Here is a 16,388-nt window from a genome sequence, read left to right on the forward strand (position 1 = left end):
TGCTCATTAAAGAATATTATAGTTACAATCACTGAAGCGTGTGGAGCTGAGCACTGCGGCAATGCCACCGTCCTCAGTACCCTAGTTGAGAACGACATGGGACGGAACAGCACAGCAAAAGGTATCGCACAGCACTTCACGGGATATCACATTTCAGCTCTGCATGACATGGAGCTGTACAGCGCCGCGTGAGAAACCATAGCACGGTTAAGTAAGGCAAGGCGGGTTGTCAGATACTGGTATGGTTTACTCAAGATTAAGATAGCAGAAAATGCATGTATCGTGCACAAATCATCTCCCCATCTTGCTCTTGTTGAAGCTTAGAATGGCTCTGAATGGCAGAAAATAAATCCCCACAGCCAAAGAAAGCATTTGTAAGTTTTAGAGTTTTTTAACCTAAATCTTAATCTGTTAGATTGTTAGCTTTATAGTGACAGGCATTGATTCTGGATGAGGTATTTTTGTGAGTTTTACATGTTCTCCTAAAACCCTGGCTTAGATGGTTGGAAAATCTGCCAGAGCCAGTTTGAGTTCCCAGATTGGCAGAGAAATTGTTGGGACATATGCCCTTGAGCAAGGCATTTAACCCCCTATTTCAGTGGTTCCTAACATTTTTTGACTCGTGACCCCATTTTAACATCACAAATTTCTGGCAACCCCAGACATTCAAAATGGAGACTTTTTTTTTTTTTTTTTTTTGCAGAAATTAATTTTGTATTTGATCATGTGATAGTTTGCTATACTATGTTGCAAATAAATGTTAATTTTAAGACATTTAGTCTATTGTATTCTAATGTATATTATTAAGGACGGAAGCAGAAAAGCCCGGTGTAGATTACTGCACAAAGTGAGAATTTTATTTTCCTTGGTCAGGATATGTACAGTCAGTCCAGCTTGAACTGATAAGGCTAACAATCAATACTAAATAAACAATATCTCAAACTATGTGTGTATATTATATTACGGTGAATGAATAATGGATCAATAATGTAAAGCGCTTTGGGTGTCTAGAAAAGCACTATATAAAATCCAATCCATTATTATTATTATTATTATTATTATTATTATTATTATTATTATTATTATTATTATTATTATTATTATTATTATTATTATTATTATTATTGTTATGAAAGAGCTGCAGCATCTTAAACCAACCACAATGAACATTAGAAAGATAAACAGTACCACAGTGCTTCAGTTTCAGCTTCAGAATTTGTCATGTCTTTTATCTATTGGGATTGTCTCTCTCAACTCATACATTTTTTATTAGTAAGTTTTTTATTTTATTCTTATCAATTAGTAGAAATTTCAGGTGACCCCATTTGAATTCCAGGCGGCCCCACGAGGGTTCCCGACCCTAAGGTTGAAAAACACTGCCCTATTTGCTCTTGATGAGCTCCACAGTAGCCCGCTGCTAGCAGTCATCAGTATGTGGTGTTGCTTCATGTTCAGCCACTAATAGTTTTAAAGCAGAGGGTCAGTTTAAGTATGTTTTGCATAAATGTGAAATGTACTGACAAATAAAGATTCTCATCATTCTGTTTCCTCCCACTGTGTCATCATATGAGGAGAGTTATGAAGCCTTATACGGAAACAAATCACAGATCAGACTCAGGTCAAGCTTACTTAAATAGCGCATTTAAAACAACGGAAAGGGCCCAAAGTGCAGTACAAATCTGCAGATACAAATGCAAGATATGCTAAAAGTAGTAAAATAACAATAAATACAAGATATACTAAAACTGATAAAAAACATATACACAGTAATAGGATAAATAGCATCTAAAACACAACCAGAAGATAAAGCAAAATAAAAGTCACACACTTGTATTAAAAGCCAGCGCAAATAGGTGGGTCTTTAAATAAGAGATTGAAAGTGCTCAATGGACTGTGCACATGTGATATGTTGGGTAGAATGTTCCAGAGCCTTGGACCTGCCACAGAATTACTGTCATTCAATCAATGGTACTTGATAGAGCAAAATATAATAACTCATGTCTGGGTTTTGTGGCATAGAAGATTAAAGGGTAAAAATATAAAATAAATAAAAGGTAAATAGGGTCGAATAAAAACTGCCATAAAATGTGCAAGCGAAATAAAAATTAACAAAATTAACTCCTTGATATGTACAAAATTTCACAGTATGCAGCGATAGTACAGTTTAAAATGATGGTGCATGTAGCAGCAGAATAAGCAACTATGAAATAAAATAAAGTGGCAGATAGCTGACACTGTGCTGAATGATCCGGCCTCTGATGCAATACTGGAATAATATCTCTTCATCCACCTCATGACTCTGACCAGGATACGCTGGAAAACAATGGACTAATAATACTTAAGTGTTGCTATTTTAACCCATAAACACCTGGTGCTGTTTGTGGCAGTTCCCAAATGAATTTTTCTGTATTTTTTTTACCTTTCTTAACTGATTTATCACCATTAATTCTAATATTATGTTCTGTATTTTGCATTGTTAAGTATAAATCATGTATTTTCCTATATTTAATGTACTGATCATGTGCATATCCATAAAATCTCAGATTAAAATCGAGGGTTATTATATCAGAAACAGAGAAAAAGTGACTTTTTCAGCCAAATCCTGAAAATTAACCCCGTAAAGCCTGAGCCATTAAATCATTGACAGAAAATTCCAGTTCTTTGAAACTGGAGCCTATATTGGTCCTCCTGAACAACCAAAGAATTTTTTTTCAAATATTAATTTCCATGTATGAGTTTCAATTTTGTGTCATATTTGATACATCGGATCTCAATACTCAAATATTATTTCAAATATTACACTTTATTTACTCTTCTCATCTGTTAATATTGTGTGGGAGAGTGAGTGAGTGAATGAATGCCTCACATCATATAAATGCAACACTGGATTATCGAATTGTATGGTATGATTGTTTTAAATGATGTATATTTTATATTGTACTGCTATGTAGTGGAAGAGCCCGACCGGGGACTGGGGTTGAGAATTAGCACTAGTTATAAACTGTATATGCATCACATCAGCTGCAACTATGTTTGACGGCACTGTCCCTGTCAAATAAATGAATGAATAAATAAATATTGAACAAACAAAACATGTCTAACAAATTGGTAATTCTTTTTCAAATTTGGCAAAGTTCTGCCTCCTTCCTCATTAATGTCAATCTTGTAGAGTCACTGGAAAAGCCTCTGGGGAATGAATTCCACCCCCCTGGTAGATTATCTATGTATTGCATGTATCTAATTGTATACATCAGGTTTTTCAAGAAAAGAAATATCACACTGATCATGTAGAGGGCTTCAAAACTCATGTATGAGAAATATGATAGGGTTAACTGAAATTCAGGTATTTTCCAACATTTTATTTACTAATCATGTAAATGTTCATAAAAACTCAGAGTAAAGTTGAGGGTTAATATATCAAAAATAGAGAAAACTGAAGAAAAAGTGACTTTTTTTCAGCAAAATCTATTATTAACTGAACATAAACCAAGTTGTGTCCATCGACTATCAGTGATCCAACTCCATGGGTTTTACTGGTGAATCAGTGCTGTAGAAGATGATGGTGTTTCCATTGTTCACTGAAGATCCAAATGGGTCATATCTGAGGACCATGAAAAGATGATAAACTGCATTTTACACCACTTATTTACATGTATTGATAGGATTAATGGATCAACAGATATTAAATCAGTAGATGAATTTGGTTGTCAGTGGGTGTTTGGGTCTTTATGGGTTAATAATAGCAACTGCCAATTTCAGCTCTAAACTGACTATTTCTAAAAAAAAAAAAAAAAAAAAAAACAGGTTTAGTTCATTGATATTCTGTTATTGAATTCCATTAAATGCCTGTTCAATATGAGAACAAATGTGGGTGCAAGAGAAAGGCAGTGGTTACGACATATAGCATTAGGTGATAGTCTGGACTTGAACTCTCAACGTGACAAGTATGTGAGATGCCCCTGCTGCTCCACAGAGCACTCAGGCCTGCTGTGCTCTGTTCTGTTCCGTGCTGAGGCGTTCTGTTTCATGCCAAGCAGGCTAACTACACTGTTATGCTTCGCTGGTGCAGAACGTCAACTGCATCTGCTACACTGCCCTGTCTGCTTCTGTGTATGAGAGGATGAATAAGGATGAGGATAAAATAAGCGACAGAGAGAAAGGCGAGAGGTGAGATAGACGCTGAGGATTAGGATGAAGGATGAAGGAGGTGGAAATAAAAGAGCAAAGGTGGAGATAATTTGCACTATGAAAACAAAGCAATGTATCCTGAAAATTAGAAATACGAAAATTAGAAATACATATAAAAGCAGATGGAAGGGGGGATTTAGCGAACCGTTCAATGCTCAGACCATCCAGTCCAATCTGCTGTGGTTTTTCACAGGCTGCAACTGTAACTATGCACTTTGGAAAGATACGACGAAGGAAAATCTCCAAATGTTTGGCTCCTTCTCCGTGTCTACATTACTGACATGGCTTACATGTTTGCGTCATCTGACTGTCAACCATCTGTTGCGTTTTAAAATTAACACATACAACTCTATAATAAATCTACCACAAGTCTCATCGCTATCTTTCCCTGGGGCTTCTTTTCGCTCTCTCACACACTCATTGTAATGCTTCTTTGATCCCATGATCCTCTCGTGTCAACTGTTTGTCACACGTGCGCAATGACAGACAGCGGCTTCATTCCTGAGGGGTTTTTGTTTCTTTTTTTTGATAACAACTACCAAAGTATGGAGAAAGTCACGACAAGTTCAGTGAGAATGCAGAGAATTACCCTCTAGCAGTCGCTAATTGGAATATCAAACAGTGTGAAAACATCACACAATCTAAAAAGATGTATAAAAACTTTATTTTCCAGAGATATAGTAACAGTAAACGTGTATAAGTAGTAAACTATTATACAACAATAATAGTTATTGATGGTATGTAATCATTTGTTCTCTTTTTCTGTAATTTAATGACTGATGTATTGTTTATTGTTTATATGGATCCCCATTAGCTTCCACTGTAGTGGTTACTACTCTTCTTGGGCTCCGTTAAAATATAAATACAGTTTACAAAATACATACATAAATATAAATAAAAACAAATTTACAATTCATTATCACCAGCAAGCTGTAAAATTCATCTTAACACATAAACCTTAAAACATTTTAACTTTTATCTTTACAACAACTTAGATTGTGAGAGTCAAAACAATCGTTTGCATTATTCAGGGTTCCTGCAGGTTTCTATAAGTTAAATTTAAGACTTTTTAAGTCATTTTATGACTACTTAGGACAGAATTTAATGCCCATTTCACAGCCTACTTGGCGTGCATACTACCAAAAAGTTGTGACTCCTAGAATTTAAGAAAATGTATTTATTTACTTCAACGCCTTGATTCCCACCATTCTGAGTAATTACTCACCAGGGACTGCAAAGTTAGCAATAACTGGTTCCTAATTTCGATATAAATTGTCGGGTTGGAACAAGTGGAACTGAGTCCACCAATGTTACTTTCTTTGCAGCTTGGACACATTTAAACTCAACACAGCCAACAAGATTATGGCAACATAATTTAAGACCTCCCATATCAAATTTAATACCTTTTAAAGACTTTTTTAAGGTATTAAATGCAGATTTGTAAATTCAAGACTTATAAGTCTTTTTAAGACTCTGCAGGAACCCTGATTATTGTGTTTCCTTAAGTGGAGTGTTGAGTGTTTTTTTGAATAACGGATTAGATTTCTATAGCGCTTTTTTGGGCACTCAAAGCGCTTTACATTATTGCCCCATTATTCATTCACTCTCACATTCATACTCTGGTGGTGCTAAACTACACCTGTAGCCACAGTTGCCCTAGGGCAGGCTGACAGAAGCGTGGCTGTCAGTTTGTGCCTACGGCCCCTCTGACCACCACCAAACATTCATACACTAGTGTGAGTGGCACTGGAGGCAAGGTGGGTGAGGTGTCATGCCCAAGGACACAACGGACAGACTAGGACAGAGCAGGATTCGAACCGTCAACACTTCGGTTATTGGACGACCCGCTCTACCTCCTGAGTCATGGCTGTGAATGTAAGCTTTTCGTGTGTTTGATGTATGAAGGTAACTTATTCCATAGCCTGGAGCCCAGTAAAAGATAATTTTTCAATTGATTCGTTTTTGGTTTGGGAAGTTCAAGGTGACCCATGGTAACCTGTCTGGTGCCATGATTATGTTGTAGACCTCTATGCCTTATTCCGTCCATAAGAAAGTCAGGTTTCCCCTTCACAATAGTATTCATCATAAGAAGGAGGAGGTCAAGTTTAATTTTTGCTTCGACAATCAACCATTCTATTCTGTGTGATGACTGTAAACATTAGCTGATTAGCCAAGTCATGTAAAATTAGGTTAGGACAATATAAGCTGGGCTTCTTTCTACTCCTTTTCAGACATAAAGTATTGTTAAAGAACCACACTGAAATTGTTATACATTTGTGTGATATTTGTTTTCTTTTTTTGGTTGTTTTATTTCCATATATTAGAGTGTCCTTTGAACAAAATAAAGTCTATCTATCTATCTATCTATCTATCTATCTATCTATCTATCTATCTATCTATCTATCTATCTATCTATCTATCTATCTATCTATCTATCTATCTATCTATCTATCTAATTGCTTCTGTCACAATGTTAAAATAATTATAATATACAACTCTGGAAAAAAAATAAGAGGCCACTGCAAAATTATCACTTTCTCTGATTTGACCATTTATAGGTATGTGTTTGAGTAAAATAAACATTTTTGTTTTATTCACTAAACTACCGACATTTCTCCCAAATTCCAAATAAAATACTGTTATTTAGAACATGTATTTGCAGAAGACGACACATGGTCAAAATAACAAAAAAGATGCAGTGTTTTCAAACCTCAAATAATGCAAAGAAAATCAGTTCATATTCATTTCTAAACAACACAACACTAATGTTTTAACTTGGTAAAAGTTCAGACATCAGTATTTGGCGTAATAACCCTCATTTTCAATGACAGCTTTCACGTGTCCTGTCTCTCCACCATTGCTGTTGGATGACTTTACGCAGCTCCTGGTGTAGAAATTCAAGAAGCTCGGCAATGTTCCATGGCTTGTGCCCAATCATCTTCCCCTTGATTATATTCCAGAAGTTTTCAAAGTGGGTTCAGGTCTGGAGATTGGACTGACCATGACAGGGTCTTCATCTGGTGGTCTGTCATCCACAGCTTTATTGACCTAGCTGAGGCCAGGAGCATTGTCCTGGTAGAAAAACCAGCCCTCAGACTTTGGGACCATTGTCAGAGCAGAAGTCCAGTAGTTTTCAAAAGTTAGTTTTAGATTCCACTTACTTTTGCAGAACTAATAGCATTGTTTTTGCCTATTGTACGAACATAGTGATGGCCACAGTAGTGTTTTTTATACTTTTCCTTCTTAAATAAGACATGGATCAGGTGTTTATTCAGTAGAATAAGGTGTGCTTGTGTTGGAATTCAACAGGCAGGAATGGAATGGCTGTCATACATGCAGACATGCTGAACATAAGTGCTTTTCATCTTGGATTAATAATGTTCTTCAGAGGAGCCATTTGAGGGTCTGTTTTTTCTCCTGACAGGATATTTATGGAGAGGTTCCTTTCAAACAATGTATTTATGAATCAACACAACCGACAGAGAGTTACATACACAGGAGATCAACACGTCTCCCACATCTGCAGCAATGCACCGTTTGCTGTCTCAGTCTACTTTGATCCAAACCAGGAAAGTATTTTGCATCATGAATTAATTTAGTTTAGGCAACGTAACAGAGGAATGGGATCAATGCATTTATGGACTGTAGGAAAGTCAATGTATGCATCTTTTGGTTCTGGTTCATTGTTTAACTCTTTAAGTGCCAGACAGTTAAGGGGCTAATAAACCTTAAAAGTGCCACAGAATTTGGCCGTTTTTCAGTATTTCGCGTCGTTTTTATAATATTTGAAGAATCCTGCAGGAAACCGCTCGGTAACATCCGACCGATTGCTGATTAGATTCAAAACGCACCGGACGCAGCCGATTCATTATTGATCGTAATTTGCATAATTAATAATAATAATAATAATAATAATAATAATCTTTATTTATATAGCACTTTTCATACATTAAAAACTGTAGCACAAAGTGCTTTACATATCAGTTTAAAAATCAGTACCGCCCCCCACCCACACCCACCCACTCACCCGCACACACACACACATATACATGCAAACCCACAAGCTCACACATACTTAAGAAGACTGACTGAGCACGGGTAGACCAGAACAAAAATGTACAAGTAAGAGTAAAACATCAATTTAGGAGGCACTGTCTCAGGGAGCCATCCGCACCAGGAGGCAGCCGCCAACCCCGGCGACCAGGAACCAGCAACACAGCCCCGCATCCCAACTAGTGGGAGAGGGCCAACTGGGACCCCCACCCACCAGAAAGGAGCGGACCCCAGTGAGAGAAGGCGCCACAGCCCCCGGAGTCCACAGCCGCCCCCCGGCATGGAGGGCTCCCTCTGATGAAACACCGGAGAATAAGAAACATTAAAAAGATATAAAAATATTATTCGGTCGCGTAACCTCAAATTCCCGTCTGATTGGTCTCAAAAGGGGGACACAGAAAGAACGTCATCGAAATGTGAGAAAGAAATGGGGGTGGATGGTTTGTTTGTACACAAATATGGCGTGTTCTCCAAAGCCGATCTGATCGGCCCCTGGCACTTTACAGGTTGTTTTCGTAAAGCCGATTTAATCGGCCCATGGCACTGAAAGTGTTAAAGGCAGGTGTAATTTTCTGTGCTACGATTTAATTAAAAAAAACATCAAATGTCTTTATAACAGAGTCATCTAATATATGGTATTAAGTCAAGAGGCACTTAAACTGACATCAATTTCACTTCAGATATACAGTGTCTATAAAAGCTCTCCTCTTTTATGGCTCTCAAAAATGTAACTGTGGTCATAATAATTTAGCTCATTTAACAAGAACTAAGAAAAAACAAAGCAACATCATAACATGTTCTACCTGTGTCTGCATAGGTTCTCTCTGGGTTCTTTTGGCTCCTCCCACCATCTGAAGACATGCACTATTAGGTTAATTGGTCAGTGTAAATCACCCATGTGTGGGAATATGAGTGGATGGTTGTTCGTCTGTATATGTCAGCTCTGTGATGAGCTGGAGACACATCCAGGATGTATCCCACCTTCACTCATTGGCATCTGTGATTGGCTCCAACACCTCTATGACTCCATGACCCTCTTGAGGATTACGGTTCTAAAAATTAATGAACGAAATACACAATGATAAATGATGGCATAAAAATTCAACCCCTTCAAGTCAGTGTGTAGTAGATGCCCCCGTGGTGACAATCTCAGCAGTGTGTGGAAAGGTCTTTTTTTTTTTTTTTTTTTTTTTAACAGAACTGGTCAAGCTCCATCAGGTTTTATGGGGATCAGGTGTGAACAGCCATTTTAAAGTCCAGGCACAAATTCTGGACTGAGGTCTAGGCTTTGTCCCAAGTCGTAGTTCCTTTACAGACTGAATCAAGTTGTCCACTAGGATTTCCTTATGTTTTACTGCATTCAGTTTAGCCTCTGCCTTTGCAAACATGATGCTCCACCACCATGATTCACACTGGGGATGGTGTGTTTGTGGTGTTTTTGCTGTAGTCTAAGGGCGTTTTCAGACTGGGTATCCAGATCCATGCTGTACCTATTGGTTGAATTCATACCAAATTGGGTTTATAGATTGCCAGTGACCGAGAACAGATGTGGTTACATTTTCGGAAATATAGGTCAAAGTTTAATTTTTTAAAATGAATTTAACCCCCCCCCCCCCCCCCCCCATTGACTCTTAATGGGCAAAATTTCACGTCTATAAAAACATCAATTTTGCTTCAATTTACTCCAGACTTGGCACATATATAGAGGCAATTGATATGCTGACATGCATAAACATGATGACATCAGCGGGGCGGGGTTTGTTGTGCCTTGTTTTACATTATAGTTTTTTTGTATTATTAATTTCCAGGGGGAATGTGGAGCTGGGGGATGTCATGTACCCGAACACGCTTACAACTGTGACAACCATTAACTAATCAATGCTATGTATTGACAGACTGTACCACTCACTGAATGAAGTATGACGGTCATTGTTTACACACATCTGTATTATGTATCATTAAGTTTTCATGTTCAATCAAAAACTTACAGCCGTCACGTCAAAATAAGACGGTCTTAAAAAAATCACATGCTACGTCAACTGAATTTACATTAATGCTCTATTAGCTTTTTTTTATATTATAAGACAGTTGACCTTTGATTTCCTTACAGTCAACATTATCGATGGCTGCACTATAGATCTGTGTGGAATCGTAACAATAATTTCAGAACTATCACAGTTTAATTTGAACTGTGGCTCAACTAACGGCCAACTTAGTGAACATAATAACATCAGATAATAACTTTATACTTTCATTAGCTTCATAATCATACTCACCCATGTAGAAGAAATGCATCAAACTCCATTCTTTTCATTCAGAGTTGTATCTGATGGCAAAAAACAAACAAACATGCTTCTAGTCTTTACCGCTTTGCCACGATATGATTTTAAAAGTTGTTTCTTAATGGTTCTCATCACATTCTGATGTATTGTTTGAAGGCTCAGCGGTGTTAGTTTTCCTCACAATGGGAGACCAGCAGAGTGACTCACTACTCCCTCTAGTGGTCACATAAATTAATAGGACAGTGGGTATTAATATATTCCTTTCATATCTCTACCATGCAATACATTGGTATCTTTGACACAATTTCGTAATGATTACTAGGTTCTTTTTTAATAGTTGGACGTAGAAATACAAGATATTGCCCTTTTACAGAGTTCTTTGTAAATTTAAGGCAAAAAAGATTAATTATATTGAAAAGCTTTGTAAATTTAAGGCAAAAAAGATTAATTATATTGACCATGATTTGATTTTACTAAAGCAGCAAAAGGTAATATCATCCCATAGTTTTAACAAGCACTGTATTCATATTCCTGTAGTGTACATGTTCGCATACACAAATGCAATATCATAACAGTGCCTCCTTTTTATTAAGTCCCATCCCTCTATCCATCTGTCCACCTCTGTTGCTCCAGTGCATCCAAAAAGACAACCTGAATCAGCTGAATACCAAATAAGAGAAGTGCTCATCTCCTGTTGTATGAAAACATTCGTGGTCCATAGAGATAATAGAGTGGCCTTTAAAACTAGATCCCATGATTGCTTTGATTCTTTTCTGCTACACATGTGTGTCCCTTCAAAAGCAGAATTTTCCATTCATGTTGCTTTGTCCTTGACTTAAAAGTCCACACTGAAGCCTGTGTAAAACAAGAGTTTGCAAAGAGTAATCTCATTGTCTGATAAGTCATCTAAAATCACATTCATCTTCCTCTTCTTGTTATGGCTAAACTGTATTTTTTTTACTCATCTATCCTTTATGAAAAAGATTATGTGCTTTTTATTTTCAGTGCTCTGATATTTTGCATTTCATCGTTTTGTGTTGTGGAACAAATTATTTACTGGCTCATTATGCTTTCATGCCAAAATAAATGAAAAATGAACACTCCTCAGTACATACAAATGCACTAAACACATCTAGTTAACCCTGTAAAACCTAAGCCATTAAATCTTTGCCAGAAAATTCCAATTCTTTGAAACTGGAGCCTTCATTGGTCCTTCTGAACAACCAAATAATTTTTTTTTCAAATATCAATTTCCATGTATGAGTTTCAATTTTGTATCATATTTGATATATTGGGTCTCAATGCTCAAATACTATTTTTGAACAAACAAAAACATAATATAACACAAACATTTTTAACAAATTGGTAATTCCTTTTCCTTGTCCTTAAGTGGTTTATCACCATTTATTGTAATATTATCTTCTGTATTTTGTGTGTGTGGGGGGGTTTCAGTGAAAATCAGGTATTTTCCAACATTTTATTTACTAATCATGTAGATGTTCATAAAAGCTCAGAGTAAAGTTGGGGGTTATTAAATCAAAAATAGAAAAAACTGAAGAAAAAGTGACTCTTTCAGCAAAATCTCTCATTAACTGAACATAAACCAAGCATCTCCATCCACTGTCATTGATCCAACTCCATGGGTTTTACTGGTGAATTAATGTTGTAAAAGATGATGGTGTTTCCATGGTAACTACGGAGCCTCTGAATGTCCAAATGGGTCATATCTGATGACTATGAAAAGATGACAAGCTGCATTTAACACCAATTATTTATATGGATGAATCAATCATCAGGGATTAAACAGTTTATATCAGAAGATGGTTTTGGGAGATGGTGGATGTTTGGGTCTTTATGCATTAATGACAATCTTGTAGTGTCGCTGGAAATGCCTCTGGTGAATGAATTTCTCCCCCCTGGTGGATTATCTGTGTACTGCATGTATCTAATTGTATACATCAGGTTTTCCAAGCAAAAAAATATCACACTGATCATATAGAGGGCTTCAAAACTCCTGTATTAAATATGATACGTTTGGCGTTATAGGGTTAAAGTCTCTGTGTCCTCAAAAGCCTCTAAGTGCGACACATATATCAATATCAACGTATAAAAGCCAGTATTACATGTCTGGAACTACTAGTATTGAATCATATTTTCATGAATACCTTGTGCATCTTCACCCACCCGTAACAAATACAGCTGGCGTCTCTCCACCTGCAACAGCTTTGTACAGGGAAGAGATGAAGAGAGACTTAACACAGTGCAGCACCATATAAAAGCATATGCAAAGAGTTTGAAGTGAAATACATGCTTTTAAGTTGGGGTTATTTATTTATTTCTAAACTGCACTTCGAGGGGGAAAAAAAACATTTTTGCCAATAAATAGAGACTTAAAATGTCTGTCATGTAAACAATGAATGACAGCAACAGCGACTAAAGGACAACTCTAAGAAGCAGAACTAAAGCTGGAGTTGACACACACACACACACACACACACACACACACACACACACACACACACACAGATGAATACACGCACTTACTTAAATGCTGGTTTATACACAAAAGCACTCGTAGACCTTCTCTGCATCTATACTCTCAAACACACCTACGCCCCACCCACACAACATTGAACTAACATCTACACTGATGCACTAGCCCACATGGAGAGAATGAATGGGCTAATCACGCTAATTATATTGTATTTACTGAACTAAATCATTGATGACTGCTTGTTAAATTTCAGATCAAATTAAAAATTAGGAAAAAGCCAGGGGAGTTCTTTCTTCACATGCACATTTATGTTTATGTGCCTTTTAAATGTGTGTGTTTGTTTATGGATGTGGAGTCGTATAATAGGAGGCTGTTACCCTTGTTAGAATGACTAAATGAAAGAGGTGAAGAATAAGCAGATAACAAACAGGAAATATGTTAATCGGCAGTTACACCCAGTAGCTCCAGCAAACCAGCTGCTGGCACAACAAACATGATATCCGGCTTAATCAAAGTATTGCAAGTAAGTGGGCAATTTCATCTCATATAAATGAAGAATCTACACTATTAAAGCTATTAGGTTTATTCTTCTTCTGGTTTATGGCCATGTAAGTGCTTCCTAAAGCTAGAAATAACAAATAAAAGTAGACCTTAGTGTCAGCAGGTGCAGGAGTAAAATTTGATTTGGTCCTCTCTGGGATTTAACCAATAGTTGTGTCTTAGAGAAATATACCCATAAGATCACAGCTGCTTAGACAAATGTTTTAGTGTTAGAGCAGTGTTTTTCAACCTTGGGGTCGGGACCCCATGTGGGGTCACCTGGAATTCAAATGGGGTTGCCTGAAATTTCTAGCAATTGCTAAAAATAAAATAAAAATGACTAATAAAAAGTATATAGTTAATTGACTGAGACAATCCCAAACCATAAAAGACATGACAAACTGTGAAGCTGAAACTGAAGCACTGTGGTTCTCTTTATTTGTCAAATGTTCATTGTGGTCAGTTTCAGATGCTGCAGCTCTTTCATAATTCATAGTTTCAGTTCATGTTTGTTTAGTATTAATTGTCCTCCTTTTAAATCACAGCTGGACTGACTGTACATATCCTGACCAAGGAAAATAAAATTCTCCCTTTGTGCAGTAATCTACACCTGGCTTTTCTGCCTCCATCCATAATAATATACATTATATAGACTAAATGTCCTCTAAAACTAATGTTTATTTGCAACATAGTATAGCAAACTATTACATGATCAAAAACAAATTAATTTTAGCAAAAAAAAAAAAAAAAAAGTCTCTGTTTTGAATGTCTGGGGTTGCCAGAAATTTGTGATGTTAAAATGGGGTCACGAGCCAAAAAATGTTGGGAACCACTGTGTTAGAGGCATCCGTAGAAAAACATAGAAACAAAATGTGCTGATTCAATTTATAGTAAGTGGGATAAACATCTGTGCTGCTTTGGTACAAGCAGATTATCTTTGTTTCCAAAATTTCTATTGTATGTGTGTTCACTGCAATGAAAGAACTTGAACATTTCCAACCCTTTAATGTGTAATTTTAGGATAGCATTTAAGTAGCAGGCACAGCATGTTCCTTATGCCACTGGGTTGATTTGTTCTGATTCAATAATGGGGCACAAATAGTTTCTTCAGGGTCTGAAGCGGTCATTATGTAACTAACCCAATAAAAAGGTTGTCATTCTTTTTCACACACCACTCCTTTCTGTTTTTAGCCCTGCCACCTTCACATATCTAGCAGCCCTATAATTATAGCTCTGTCTTTCTTTTGAATATATATAGCTAGGGCAGAAAAGGTGAAAATACCAAAAGGATGTTCAAGTCAGATCATCCCCTGATTAATTCTAAAGGTTGAAGGCATTCTGCCAGGCAATGCAGTGCACTCGAGTCATGCTTTTTTTTTTTTTTTCTTCATCACAAGTATATAAGTGTGAAAAATCAAAGTATGCTCTTTCCTGCTGTGGCGTTCATGTATCCCTTCTTGAATTGCTAATGGGCATTTAAATATATTTGAGTGATGCTAATATGTGCTTATATTTATCTTCCAGGAATAGCTGTATTTGTCTCTCCTGTCTTGTATCCTAGCTGTACATCACCTTTTAATACATTAAGCGTGCCACTGGGGTGAAACATGGAAATGTGGAGCCTCAGACACAACAACTTATGAATAGTCTAACGACAAGAGACTTAGGCAGAGGCTGACATCTTCTTTTAGCAGCACTCTCAAACCACACAGCAGTAGGAGTACGGGATTGATGAACTTCCTTTGACCTCAGACATTAATGCAAAAATAATGGGAACAAATAACACTTGAATGTGTAAATATACACACACCTAAAACCTTATCACTTTATTTTGAATATTTCTTCTCTCAGAGGGCAATGTGAGGAACAAAAAAATGTTTAAAACATCTCATGCTTATTAGTCAGACTGATAAAGTAGTCACAGTGCATCACCATACACAGGACTAATTTCATTCAGAGCTGTACAGACACCAGGTCTGCACTACATGATGTAATGACGCTGCTGTTGTAAATGACCAATAGTTATTTGGCATTTCCAAAAATAGCTTTTTGCTGCGCATGCCATAATTCCATTTTGATCTGTTTCGTGCTGAGTCTGGCCCTGTGCGAGGCTCTCTGGATACGGAGCGCTAAATGAAACCTCAGCTAACAAGATAGAGGCCATTCAGGGACACATCAACTTCTTATCCCGAACCAGTGTAGTGGAGAGGAAGATCAAAGTAGTGAAAGTTCCCTCGGCATGGAGAGGCTGTTCTTCTAGCTCTAAATGCCTACACTCTCATGAAACTGATGTCATGTTAAGCAATCTGTCATTGTTTAAGTTAAATAAAACATTTAGGCTAAATGTAATATTAATCCGTTGTATGTACTAAGTTAAAAATGATTGGTTTTCAGCCTGATTATAAGAAAATAATTATTTACAGGTGTATATTTTTTGCTCAGAAAGGCAAATTTGCCATCATATTCACCTGAATAAAATATTGCTGACAAATGTTTCTATGAATACTGTATGTAGGAACATACTCTGGGAACAAACAATTGTATCACTCACAAATAAAATTTCCAGGTTTTCCACCTTTATTGATAATCTTATGCCGTGTTTCCACTGCATGGTACTGGCTCGACCCAACTCGACTTGGCTCAGCCTTTTTGCGTTTCCATTACGAAAAAGGACCTGGAATCTGGTACCCGGTACTAGTTTTTTGGTATCACCTCCGCAGAGGTTCCAAGCAATACTAAACCATGATGTATAACACTGCAGACCACTGATTGGTCAGACAGTTTTCTCTGTGACCCGCTGTTTTACAAAAAACAGATGCGGAAGTTGACAG

The 16,388-nt window shown here is 36.9% G+C and overlaps 1 long non-coding RNA gene across 1 annotated transcript; it reads left to right on the forward strand.

Annotated features, from left to right (window-relative positions):
- The first annotated feature begins 5,545 nt into the window (after positions 1-5,545).
- Positions 5,546-15,991, forward strand: LOC115431470 (uncharacterized). Its single transcript, XR_003937104.1, has 3 exons — positions 5,546-5,683; positions 10,379-10,384; positions 15,981-15,991. It is a non-coding gene; the product is annotated as an uncharacterized LOC115431470 (long non-coding RNA).
- The last annotated feature ends 397 nt before the right edge of the window (positions 15,992-16,388 follow it).

Source organism: Sphaeramia orbicularis, chromosome 13 (assembly GCF_902148855.1).
Source record: "Sphaeramia orbicularis chromosome 13, fSphaOr1.1, whole genome shotgun sequence".
NCBI classification, from domain to species: Eukaryota; Metazoa; Chordata; class Actinopteri; order Kurtiformes; family Apogonidae; genus Sphaeramia; species Sphaeramia orbicularis.